Below are 14,824 nucleotides of genomic sequence, written 5' to 3' on the forward strand. Positions count from 1 at the left end.
AGATTCCCGAGCAGGTGCATGAGTAGCAGGTGCTACTTAGACTGTGTTTTACAGGGAAGCAGCAGTTGAGAACACAAAGGCAATAATGTTTATGTCCCAGTGTCCCACAGTGTCTTAGTACTAATTGCATGGCTTTATCTCTTTCTCACCTAGGGCCACAGGCATGGAAGACTCTGTCATTCAGTGCCTCAGTACTGAGTTAGTCTTGGCACTGAAGGAGCTTGGAATGCTGTTTGTGTAAGATAACACAGATTCTCTGGTCAAATCTATCGGATGGGATCAGACTCTGCCCGTGGCTCCCAGATACTTTCCATTTCCTTGGCCTAGCTTAGCAACTTTTCTTGCCATTGTGTTATGTTTAAGTCACCCAGAGCTAGACTCTTTACTTACAACTGGGAATCCTGATTGTTATTTAGGGTCAGAGGAGCTGTGTGAGAAAACGAGAAAAGAAGTTGAGTCAAGAGTCAGTCATGCCACCTAATTGCTTCAAGTACTCCAATAACTTAACAAATGCTAATGGGCAAAAGGCTAATTTCTGGCTCCCTTAGCTGAGTTCATTGATTCTTAAGCACACTGATCTGCATTCTGCACCCTACCATGCCACCATTTGTTTTAGTTTCTCCTCTCTGGAATGCTGCTGTGTTTCCTTTATCCAAACTATATATTTTATTTTCTGTGGGATAGCTAGAGAGTTGTTTTATTTGAAAACTCTTCCCATACTATTCTTTTTCATTGAAGTCTTTTTTTTTTTCTGTTCAAGGAAACTAGTGGCATCTTCTAGCACTTCAAATGGACAGTCAGCTGCACAGTGTGTTATGTAAGCCTTAACTTGAATTCACTTCCTACCTTTCCCACAGTGGGGCAGCACACTGCCCTTCTTTTTGGTGCTCTTTATTCCCCATCATGTGTGACTTGGCTTAACCAGTGGAACATGAGCAGAAAGCTAAATGTGAATTCATGGTTTGCTTGCCGATTTTGTTTCAGTGATGAACCATGAGAAAGTTGCCTTAGCAAACTGCTAGGAAAGGAAACCCGAGGCCAGCATGCAGTCTGGAACTAAGCCCAAAGCTGAGTAAGAGAGCAGAGGAACTCAAAGTGGAAAAAACTATTTGCTATTTCAGATCATTAAGATTATGAAGTTGTTTATGGCACAGTTTATTGCAGTAATTGCTGATGCACTGCTTTTTCACACAATTTTAAGCATTTGCGTTCTGTTGTGCTTATTAGATTATTCATTCTTTAGCTTAGTGGTCATATTTTAGCCTTCTTTCGTTTGCTCCATAGCACACACTCCAAATGATGGAGGGATGCTGTGCTTGCAGACAAGTTTGTTCCTTTATTCACAAATGTTTCTTGAACTTCAACCTTGCTCTACAACACAATTGGTCCATATGCAGTGGATAAAGAGGGAAATTATCATTCTTATATTGAAAGACTTTATATGGTCGGTGAAAGAAGGAGGCAAGAAAATGATATGACAAGATAGTGGACATGCACAATGGCCAGGGGTTACAGAGAGACCCAGAAGAAGCACAGTGAAAACTAGTCCACTCATATTAATACAGAGCTGACTGGTAGGTTGAGATAGTGGGTAGCGTCCTGTTAGCAAAGACTTCTCGGAGGAGACAGTGTCTTAAATGTATCTTAAAGGATAAGTAGTAGTTATCTCTTGATGGAGGGCGTCATAAACAAGAATAGGAGATACAGAGACGCAGACTAACAAAGTCTGTGTACTTGGGAGATTGAAAGCAATTTTTTGAGCCTGGAGCCTCATTGTGTATGAAGAAATAGTCCAACTTTTGAATCTCTTTCCAAACATATATTGTATCAAATGATTGTTAAACTATCAGAAAATAGTGTCTCCTGGGCAGCATTTAATTAAATATGTGTATAAATCTATGATGCAAAGAGAGATTCTTAGAGACATTGCCTCTAAACTGAATAATGAATCTTGTTGGGAACCGTGTGGCCTAGTTTCAGACCAGTATATGAGTGCTTGTCCAATGGATCCAGATGAGGTAAAAGCCCACGGGGACAGTCTCACTCAGCAAGGACCAGTGAACTTCAGCACAGCACAGAAGACTGCCAGGACTGCACATCCTGCATTCTCTCTTCTCTCTTATAACATTGATGATTCTCTTGGTGCTTTTACTGTTATTTTGTCAAACATGTATGGGACAGTTGTGCTCATTCCTGGAAACCCCATCTTCTTTCCAACATTTTTCCCTAAAATTTTTTGGGAGCTGATGCTTCCTAGGTTCCTTGTCTGGGGGATGATAGTTATCACTCTAGACCCCAGGAGCTGTTCTGATTAAGTGTGGACAGTTGGAGGCATATCACCCCCATTTCTGTAAATAAGTTTTGAACAAGCTTGTTGTTCTTGAAAATGTGTGACTACATCAATCACCTTTTAGTTTTGTAAAAATAGGATGTACTGGCTCAGTATTTGGTCAAGTTAGCAAAATGATGAGTACATTTGATTTAAAGATGTTTTGATGTGAAAGTTGGGAAAAAAATATGTGGCCCTTTGTTTTTGCCAGAGAATAATATTGAATAATGGGAAACTTGTTTGTTTTTATGGAAAAACATGCTTATTCTGATGTATAAATAAAGACAGCTGGAGCTGTTCATAACCGGCCACTTGCGTGAAACACATCTGGTGGTCAGACCAACACACCTTCCCTATCTCAAGTCCTAAACCTAAGGCTGACAGAATCTTCAATTACAATTTTCCGAGTTTTGATTAAACCCGTGGAAAGAACATACCACTGAGTACTGACAATTGCAAATGCCATGCAGTTCCTTCCACATTTTTTAGCATTGTTCTCAGTATTCAACATAAATATCTCTTTTGTTCTTTATGGTAACCCAACACGATAGGTTTTGTTATCACTCTTATGTAATAGGTAAGGAAGGACACTGATGGAAAAGTCTAGGGAGCTTGCTAGGTCACTAATGGTTAAGCCAGACTTAAAACCTAAACAACATTATGACAGGACCTAAGTATTTAACTTCTAGTATTTGTTGCTTCCAGAATTAGGATAACATGGAACGAAAAGATAAATGGTAAATGGTGTAGTCCTCATCACACATTAAAGAAACTTCTTTTTGTAGTAGATGAAGACCATTTCAAAAAATGAGCATCTGGTCAAAATGGAGATGATAAGTGATTATGGGATGCTCAGTCCCAATGGACATAGCTAGAACATACATACCCTCTGCAAGTAATGCTTAGGGAACATAATGGACAGACAAATACTGTAAGAGCCAGAAGACCGAAGAGTCTATTGGAGATTGTGTCCTCTTTATGTGACAGAGAACTGCACCTGTTAAATCTCAACAATATGGTTGCCTAAACAAGACCCACAAAGTAACAACAGCAGCTGACATGCTAACATCCATGGAGGAAATTTCACAAGTTTCCATTATAGATAAAGAGATATAGGTGTTTTTCCCTGTGTTTTTTGTTGTTTTTATTGAGCTATATTTTTTTTTGTATATTAATTCTACCTACCTATGGGCATGGGAGATCTTTCCATTTTCTGGTGTCTTCTTCAAGTTCTTTTTTCAAAGATTTAAAGTTCTTGTCATGCAGGTCTTCCACTTGCTTGGTTAGAGTTACTCCAAGATATTTTATGGTTTTTGTGGCTATTGTGAAGGGTGATGTTTCTCTGATTTCTTTCTCAGCCCATTTATCATCTGTGTACAGGAGGGCTACTGATTTTTTTGAGTTTATCTTTTATCCTACTACATTATTGAATGTGTTTATGAGTTGCAGAAATTCCTTGGTACAATTTTGGGGTCATTTATGTAAACTATTATATTATCAGCAAATAGAGTTTTCTCATAATTTTTGTTTCTATATTTCCCTTGGATAGTGTTTTTTATTGTCTCTTTCATTTTTCAAGTATTGAATAGTTCCTTTCATTTGTTTGATTGTTTTTTTCTTCTTTTCTTTAAGAGATTTGTTGATTTCTTCCATTTTTTGTTTGTTTTTTCTTCCATTTCTTTGAGGTAATTTTTCATTTCTTTTTTAAGGACCTCAAAGATTCCCATAAATTTATACTTAGGTCAATTTCTTCTGCTTCATCTGTATTTGGTTGTTCAAGTCTTGCTGTTATAGGGCCAGTAGATTTTATTGATGTTATGCTACTCTTTGTGGTGTTGAGTATGTTCTTTCCTTGTCAACCCATCTTTTCCTCTGATTAGTGTATTTTGGGGCTGTGTCTCTGGTGATAAGTCTTCCAGTTGCCAGTGCATCCAAGGCTCAGATTGTTGCTCCTCATGTTATAGTCAGGACGATGTTTCCATTCATCACAGGGGCCACTCAGTGTTCCTGGAGGTCGCTCAGCTCTCCTGGGGGTCACTCTGCAATACAGGAGGTCATTTGGGTCTGCCTCCATGGAGGTTGCTTTCTTGGACCTGCTCCCACTGAGGTTACTGCCTTGATCCTGTGTTGTAAGAGGGCCGCTTGTTTGTTCTCAGCTGTTCTGCCCCAAAATAACCACACAGAAACTATATTATTTAAATCAATGATGACCCATTAGCTCTAGCTTCTTATTGGCTCTTACATCTTAATTTAACCCATTTCCATTAATCTGTGTATAGCCATGTGGCTGTGGCTTACCGGGTAAAGTTCCAGTGACTGTCTCTGGTGGGGCTACTTGACTTCTCACGAACTCTGTCTTCTTTCTCCCAGCATTCAGTTTAGTTTCCCTACCTAGCTCTATTCTGTCCTGCACAGGCGCAAGACAGTCATTTTTAAATCATTGGTAATCACAGCATACAGAGAGGAATCACACATCAGTCCTGCTCTTGCAGAGGTCACTGGTTCAGGCCTGCTCTAGCAGAGGTTACTGGCTAAGGCCTGTTCCTGTAGATGTTCCTGGCTTGGGCCTTCTCCCTCAGAGCTTTCTGGCTTGGACCTGGTCCTTCAAATGTCTCTGGCACAGGCCTGCTTACTCGGAGGTCCCTGACTCATTCTCAGAACTGCAGAGGTCTCTGGCTCAAGTCTGCTCCCTCAGCTGTGACTCCCTTGTACCTGCTCCTGTGTAGGCCAGTACCTCTGGCTTGCTCCAGTGGAGGCCACTGGATCAAGCTTGCTTTTTTGGAGGTCACTGTCTCAGGCCTGCTCTGGCTGAGGTAGGTGACTCAAGCCTGCTTCAGCAGAGGTTGTTGGCTCAAACCTGTTCCCACAGATATCCCTGGCTCAGGCCTGCTCCCTCAGAGGTCCCTGATAGGCGCCAGTTCCCACAGAGTTCTTTGCCTCTAGGCCTGCTCCCTTGTACCAACTCCTGTGGAGGTACTGCCTCAGGCCTATTCTGGTGGAGGTCGCTGGCTCAGATCTCCTTTAGTGGAGGTCACTTGTTCAGGCCTGCTGATTAACGTCCAGTCCTACAGAGGTCTCTGTCTCAGACCTGCTCCTTCAGTGATATCTCCCTTTACCTGCTCTTGTGGAGGTCGCTGGCTAAGATCTGCTCTGGCAGAGGTTGCTGGTTCCCCCGGGGCTGTATATGGAATGCACTATGTAGCCCAGCCTAGCTTGAAATTCAGAGTTCTGCTTGTCTTTTCTTCCTAAGTACTTGAATTAAAGGTGTATGCCATTACCACTGGCTCTTACAGCAAGTTTTCAAGTTGCTGGAACGTGCTATATACAGGCTGATGGGATATTAAAGTCATCAGTAGCCTTAACCAACACGAACACTTTGATCTACAATAATGGCTGGTCTGGCAAGACTTGCCCATTCCTGCAATAACAGTATGGTATGAATGTGATTATTTGCTAACTGATACAATTTAATGCCCACTCTATAGAAGGAAAATAGTATTTGGTACTATAAATTTGGTCAAAATCCCATGGTTAGAGAGGTCAATGGGCTTTCAGAAGGAAGTATACTGCTATCATTTTGTTAACGTATATATGTTTAAACTGCCTCCTAATGGCTCATGTTTATATCTATAGATTAATGGTTCTATCAGCCTTCATCAGAGAAGTTTCTTATCACCATATATAGTGCTTAGTGCCTAGAATAAGTCTTAATGTAGTATGCAACCTTAAGTGGGTTATTTATAAAACTCCCTCCAAGGCTCAGGGAACGTCAAGGAAGAAGGGTTGAAAAACACAGAAGAACCTGAGAATGGGAAGAAGAAAGATTTCTGTGGAAGAAGGAACAGGGATTAAGAAGAGAATGGTGTGAAAAAGAGTAAAGCTCATTATATGCTTTAATGAAATTGTCAAATAATAAAAATAATAAATAGCAACTTAATGCCCAAACTTGAACCAAAGCCTGTAATAGCAGATCAATATGAAAAATTACATCTTTAAATATAAATTAAATACCTGACAATTCTATATAGAAAGTGCAAATCTCACAGTGAAATATTCCTAAATGAAGAGCTACAGGCAATTAACAATTGTTAACAGAGGGAAATTAGTATTCTTCAGGGATGAATACCAAGATTGGTTATCCAGTACCCAGTGCTCTGGAAACACATACATGCAGGCAGCATTGAATAAACAAAGTGAATTGTATTTACATTTTTATTAATTTATATGTCTATGTAACAATTGTCAAAGAAGAGGAGATCCAATCAATTTGAGAGGGACCAGGAGTGAGGGTGAGGAAAATGGGAATGGTAGAAGAAAAGGGTAATGATATAATTTATTTTAATTAAATTTTAAAAATAGAAAAATTATCTTTTTCTTTTTCTATGTCTTGATCCAAGTTGCTATATCCTACATAGTTTCATAAATTTTATTAATATATTTTCTACCTAGAAGTTTCTAAGAGATTTATGAGGCTAACAAATATAAAAATAGCACAACAGGCAGACATGGTCTTTAAATCCTCAAATACCACTATTAAGTTTTTATATACAAAATAATGTCAGATAAAAATATAATACTTAAATGTTAGTTAATTATTAATTATTATATATAATATCTTATATTGCATAATTTATTACATATTGATGCATAATTTTGAATCATTGCATGGTACTTTACTTTCTTTTTGTGATTGTCCCATTATGATCATCTTATTTATGAACTTTATAAAAACATAAAAGATAGTAATCACATTTTCTGTAGTTAGTATTGCACGTTCTAAGATGTTGATGGTAGGATAGTATTTAGAGTGTTATATTAAACACCTCAGAACTATGACACTTTCATGAAAATTAACCACTGCTACCTAGATGTTTCTTCATTTTATAGGATAGACTCTAAATTAACTGTATTTTACTTTTTTCTGTTCCTAATCACATTATAAAATCTAATTTGAACTTTGAATAAAGTTTTAGGCAAGTCATACTAAAGTGAATAATTTGAGTCATGTCTATAGATATAGCAAGGAGGAAACGTGTGTATTTTAGTCATTCCCTCTTTCTACTTAATGTCACACTAATTTTGAATAGAAAAATCTATTTTTCTTGCTTACCCAAGCATCTAAACATTCAGCATAAAACATTTGAAGCAGACAAGAAATTATTTCTGGAACCACAAAAATACCTGAGCACAGCACAGTTAACACCTCATGAAGTGTGAAGCCCGTGTCTGTATTACTTATGAATTAAGCAAATAAAACACAGCTGCAAGAGCATACGGTCTGTTTGAAATGAATCAGAGTCTGTCTTTGAGGATCATAAGAATTTTATATTCCAATAATGTGAATCATCTTCAACTCTCTTTTGAGTTCATTCTCCTCTGTCACTTTTTCAAAGGATGTATTCTTCAAACACTTTCCTCTACAATTAATCATGACTGAAAAACTCCATGGTGAATAGAATAATAGCCGTATGCCCAGACTGGTTTCAACTTCATTTAAACTATTTTCTGAATAGCTCATGTGTCCTGTCAGTCATGACTCTTCCTGTTCAAATGTGATTATTATTATCTTTTCTGCTTTCAGGAAACGGAGATATTTAAATTCATGGTTATGATTGGAGCAACATTTTTGCAAATGTAATCAATCTTCATTCAAAGATTTGTCAAAAATGAACCTCAGTTCTACCACTTTGCTTCGTTCCTTTATTTCCTCTGGTACTACAAAGTTAAAGGACTATGGCATGCTATTTACTTATTACAATGGTATTACCACATTCTCTGAAAACTAGAGATGATTGTATTGATAACTTCATGAAATAATGCATGTATGACAATTAGTAGCTGAATTAAAAAAACACCAAAAATTTCTTAAGCATGTAACTACAGATGAATTTTTCCTGAAATGTAATAAGCATGTTTCATATGTTTTAATAACTCCCAAATACTATGTACTCAATGTGTATATATATATATATATAAACCAAACAAACTCTTCATAGCTGAAGAAGGATAAATTTTGAAAATCAGTGGAGAAATCAATTAGATCCAATCACTATTAACATATGAAGAATGACGCTTAAAAGAAATACCATATTAGCTCAGAATTGAAAAATAGATGGTTATTTATTTATGGGTAGACTCACAAATCAGAATCCTCTGCTGGAACAGAGATCAGAAACCGAATCCCACAGCTGGAAAAGAGGCAGGAGCCATGCTCTACATCAGCATAAATAGTATAAGAGGCTACACCCCAGTGGGCGGCGAACTACTGGCTGTAGGACTTCCTACAGCAAACATATTTATATTTAAACAAAATACATATAAAACTTTGAATCTCAGAGTCTAGTGTTCATGTGCTCAACAATGGATTGCATAAATACATATATATACACACAGGCACATATACAGTCCCATCAGATAAATACAATATTTATTAATATGTAGTTGTCATTTATTAGTAGTCTATATTGGAATAAAGCAATAAAACGAACCCTTTAAAATATGTACACTTTTGCTGCAGGGACTCTACTCCCCGCATACTGCCTCTCTCTTCCTATCCCACCCAGCTTGCATCCAGAACCCTTCCTCCTTCTGGCCCCTTCCCTCTTTGGGCACATAACACCACCTAGCTCAGCCTGTCTGGGCGCTGGGGGCGAATCCTCAGGGCAAACAGGCAGGCGGGAGTTCCTTTGTTTCACTGGCCTGCCTGCACCAAGCAAGGTAGGCGCTTTGTTTACGAACTACCCAACCAGCATGGAGATCTGATCTCGGCACCAGAAGAGCCATCATTGGGGTGAGTTTGTGACCCGCGGCAGCAGCCCGGGACAGGGAACTCAGAAGTTCCTCATCCCCCCCCCATCCTTCCTGGGCTCCCTGCAGGGACTCTACTCCCAGCATACTGCCTCTCTCTTCCTATCCCACCCAGCTTGCATCCAGAACCCTCCTCCCTTCTGCCCCCTTCCATTTTTGGGCACATAACACCACCCAGCTGTAGTGGGGTGCTGCTGGCTGTGTTCAAGCCGCCCCAGCTCCCGGTCGCATGGCTAGCTTATGCCCCAAAATAACAACACACAAACTCTATTCATTTAAACATTGCTTGACCCGTTTCTGTTCATGTGTGTAGCACCCCAAGGTGCGCTTACCGGGAAGATTCTAGCCTACATCCATCCTGGGACAGAGCTTCATCGTGTCTGCTCTGGAGAGGAGAGCCTGGCATCTGTCTCTCAGAGGAGCTGCCCTGCATCTGCCCGGGAGAGGGGAGCATGGCGTCTGAGCTCACTTCCTCTGCCTCCCAGCATTCTGTTCTGTTTACTCCACCCACCTAAAGGCTGGCCTATCAAATGGGTCAAGCAGTTTCTTTATTTTTAACCAATGACCTTTCTCCATCACCCAGCTCAGCCTGTCTGGGCGCTGGGGGAGAATCCTCAGGGCAAGCAGGCAGGCAGGAGTTCCTTTGTTACTCTGGCCTGCCTGCACCAAGCAAGGTAGGCGCTTCGTTTATGAACTACCCAACCAGCACAGAGAGCTAATCTTGGCACCAGGAGAGCCATCATTGGGCAAGGAGATCTGATATTGTCACCAGGAGAGACATCACTGGAGCACCAGGAGAACCATCACTGGGGAGTACCATCACTGGGAAGGTACATCAGTAGGCAAGGAGACCTGATCCTGTAAAAGAAGATCCATAGGAGAGCATTCGGAGGAAGAGATGGGCAGGCGCCAATGCAAGAATTTACCCAACAATCTGAAAAATAATATGAAACCACCAGAACCCAGCAACCTCACAACATGAGGACATGAACACCTTAATCATGAAGAAGTAGAAAAAATTGACTTTATGAAAGTGATTGACGCCCTTAAACAGCATGTAAAAAATGCCCTTATAGAAATGGATGAGAAGTATAACAGAAAGTTTGAAGAATTGAGTAAATCAGTGAATGACACCCTAGGAAACCAAGGAAAAACAATCAAACAGATAATGGAAACAGTTCAAGTCTTGAAAACTGAAATGGAGGCAAAGAAGAAAACACAAACAGAAGGCTGGCTGGACATGGAAAATCTAGGTAAACGAATAGAGTCTACAGAAACAAACATAACTAACAGAATACAAGAGATAGAAGAAAGAATCTCAGATTCTGAAGATACCATAGAGAAAATAAACACGCTGATTAAAGAAAACAGCAAGGCCAACAAACTCTCATCACAAAACATTCAGGAAATATGGGACACAATAAAAAGACCAAACCTAAGAATAATAGGACTAGAAGAAGGAGAAGAAGCGCAGCTCAATGGTCCAGAAAATATATTTAATAAAATTATAGAAGAAAACTTTCCCAACCTAAAGAAAGATATACCTATGAAGGTTCAAGAAGCATACAGAACACCAAATAAGCTGGATCAAAAAAAAAAAAAACATCCCTTCGCCATATAATAATCAAAACACAAAGCATACAGAACAAAAAAGAATATTAAGAGCTGCAAAGGAAAAAGGCCAAGTTACATATAAAGGTAAACCTATCAGACTTACACCTGACTTCTCTATGGAAACCATGAAAGCCAGAAGGTCATGGATAGATGTACTGCAGAAACTAAGAGACTGTGGATGCAAGCCCAGACTACTATACCCAGCCAATCTTTTGGTCACTATAAATGGAGAAAACAAAATTTTCCAGGATAAAAACAAAATTAAACAATACGTAGCCACAAATCCAGCCTTACAGAAAGTAATAGAAGGAAAATCACTAACCAAGGAGTCCAACAATGACCACAATATCTCGGACATCTAGAGACCCTTCACCAGCGCAACTCAAAGAAGGGAAACACACAAAATTTACTACTAAAAAAATGATGGGAGTTAACAACCACTGGTCATTAATATCACTGAATGTCAATGGACTCAACTCACCTATAAAAAGGCACAGGTTAAGAGATTGTATACAAAAACAGGATCCAACATTCTGCTGTTTACAAGAAACACACCTCAACCACAAAGACAGACACCTACTCAGAGTAAAGGGTTGGGATAAGGCTTATCAAGTAAATGGACCTAAGAAACAAGCAGGTGTGGCCATACCAATTTCTAACAAAGTTGACTTCAAACTTAAATCAATCAGAAGAGATGGAGAGGGACATTTTCTGCTCATAACAGGAACAATTCATCAGGATGAAGTCTCAATCCTGAATATCTATGCCCCTAATATAAAAGCAAAATTATGTAAAAGAAACATTGCTAAAACTCAAGGCAGCCATCAAACCGCACACATTAATAGTAGGAGACTTTAACACTCCTCTCTCATCAATGGACAGGTCAATTAGACAGAAACCTAACAGAGAAATAAGAGAATTAATGGAGGTAATGAATCAAATGGACTTAACAGACATCTATAGAATATTCCACCCAAATAGGAAAGAATATACCTTCTTCTCTGCAGCTCATGGAACCTTCTCGAAAATTGACCACATACTCGGTAACAAAGCAAACATCCACAGTTACAAAAAAATATCAGTAACCACCTGTATCTTATCAGATCACCATGGATTAAAGCTAGAATTCAACAACAATGCTGCCCCCCAGAAAGCCTACAAACTCATGGAAACTGAACAGTCAACTACTGAACCATACCTGGATTAAGGAAGAAATAAAGAAAGAAATTAAAGTCTTTCTTGAATTCAATGAAAATAAAGAAACAGAGGAAATTCAGAGAATCATTAGATCTTACTACAAAAGCCTGTATGCCACAAAACCGAAAAATGTAAAAGAAATGGACACTTTTTTAGATGAATATCATATACCAAAGTTAAACCAGGACCAGGTAATCAACCTAAATAGACCTGTGAGTCGCGAAGAATTAGAAGCTGTTGTCAAAAACCTCCCTTCCAAAAAAAGTCCAGGACTAGATGGTTTCAATGCGGAATTCTACCAGAACTTCCAAGAAGACCTAATACCTATACTCCCTAATGTATTTCACAATATAGAAACAGAAGAGTCATTGCCAAATTCCTTTTATGAAGCTACAGTAACTCTGATACCAAAACCACACAAAGACCCAACCAAGAAAGAGAATTACAGGCCAATCTCACTCATGAACATCGATGCAAAAATCTTCAACAAAATACTGGCAAACCGAATCCAAGAACACATTAGAAAAATTATTCATTATGATCAAGTAGGCTTCATCCCAGAGATGCAGGGCTGGTTTAACATATGCAAATCTATCAATGTAATCCATCATATAAATAAACTGAAAGAAAAAACCATATGATTGTTTCATTAGATGCTGAAAAAGCATTTGAGAAAATTCAACATCCCTTTATGATAAAAGTCTTGGAGAGATTAGGGATTCAGGGGGTCATACCTAAATATAATTAAAGCTATTTACAGCAAGCCGACAGCTAACATCAAATTAAATGGAGAGAAACTTAAAGCCATCCCACTAAAATCAGGAACACGCTAAAGCTGTCCACTCTCTCCATACCTCTTCAATATAGTTCTTGAAGTCTTAGCAATAGCAATAAGACAACATAAGGGGATAAAGGGAATTCGAATTGGAAAGGAAGAAGTTAAACTTGCGTTATTTGCAGATGATATGATAGTGTACTTAAGCGACCCCAAAAACTCCACCAAAGAACTTCTACAGCTGATAAACACCTTTAGTAATGTGGCAGGATACAAGATCAGCTCCAAAAAATCAGTCGCCCTCTTATACACAAAGGATATGGAAGCAGAGAGGGAAATAAGAGAATCATCACCTTTCACGATAGCCACAAACAGCATAAAATATCTTGGGGTAACTCTGACCAAGGAAGTGAAAAATCTATTTGACAAGAACTTTAAGGCATTGAAGAAAGAAATTGAAGACGATACCAGAAAATGGAAGGATCTCCCTTGCTCTTGGATTGGGAGGATCAACATAGTAAAAATGGCAATTCTACCAAAGGCAATCTATAGATTCAATGCAATCCCCATCAAGGTCCCATCAAAATTCTTCACAGATCTTGAGAGGACAATAATCAACTTTATATGGAAAAACAAAAAACCCAGGATAGCCAAAACAATCTTATACAATAAAGGAACTTCTGGAGGCATTATCATCCCTGACTTCAAACGCTATTACAGAGCTACCGTAATGAAATCAGCGTGGTACTGGCATAAAAACAGAGAAGTCGACCAATGGAATCGTATAGAAGACTCGGATTTTAACCCACAAACCTATGAACACCTCATTTTCGATAAAGGAGCTAAAAGTATACAATGGAAGAAAGAAAGCATCGTCAACAAATGGTGCTGACACAACTGGATGTCAACCTGTAGAAAAGTGAAAATAGACCCATGCACAAAACTCAAGTCCAAATGGATCAAAGACCTCAATATCAATCTGAACACACTGAACCTGATAGAAGAGCAAATGGGAAGTACCCTACAACATATGGGCACAGGAGATCGCTTCCTATGTATATCCCCAGCAGCACAGACATTAAGGGCAACATTGAATAAATGGGACCTCCTGAAACTGAGAAGCTTCTGTAAAGCAAAGGACACTGTCACTAAGACAAAAAGGTAGCCTACTGACTGGGAGAAGATCTTCACCAACCCCGCAACAGACAAAGGTCTGTTCTCTAAAATATGTAAAGAACTCAAGAAACTAGACGTTAAAATGATAATTAACCCAATTAAAAAATGGGGCACTGAACTGAACAGAGAATTCTCAACAGAAGAAGTTCAAATGGCCAAAAGATACTTAAGGTCATGCTCAACCTCCTTAGCGATCAGAGAAATGCAAATCAAAACAACTTTGAGATATCATCTTACACCTGTCAGAATGGCTAAAATCAAAAACACCAAGGATAGCCTTTGCTGGAGAGGTTGTGGAGAAAGGGGTACACTCATCCATTGCTGGTGGGACTGCAAACTTGTGCAACCACTTTGGAAATCAGTGTGGCGGTTTCTCAGAAAAATTGGGATCAACCTACCCCTGGACCCAGCAATACCACTCTTGGGAATATACCCAAGAGATGCCCTATCATATGACAAAAGCATTTGTCCAACTATGTTCATAGCAGCATTATTTGTAATAGCCAAAACCTAGAAGCATCCTAGGTGTCCTTCAATGGAAGAGTGGATGAAGAAAGTGTGGGATATATACACACTAAAGTACTACTCTGCAGTAAAAAAACAATGACTTCTCAAATTTTGCATGCAAATGGATGGAGATAGAAAATACTATCCTGAGTGAGGTAACCCAGACCCAAAAAGAAGATCATGGGATGTACTCACTCATAATTGGTTTCTAGCCATGGATAGGGGGCCACTGAATCTATATTTTGTGGTCCTAAAGAAGCTAAACAAGAGGGCAAACCCAAGGAAAAACATATAGTTATCCTCCTGGCTATGGGAAATAGACAAGATTGCCAGGCAAAAAATTGGAATCTTGGGGGTGGGGTGGGATGTGGGTAAGGGGAGATGGAGAGAGAAAAGTGTGAAGCAGAGGATGAGGGGAA

This window comes from Chionomys nivalis, chromosome X (genome assembly GCF_950005125.1).
Source record: "Chionomys nivalis chromosome X, mChiNiv1.1, whole genome shotgun sequence".
Taxonomy (NCBI): Eukaryota; Metazoa; Chordata; class Mammalia; order Rodentia; family Cricetidae; genus Chionomys; species Chionomys nivalis.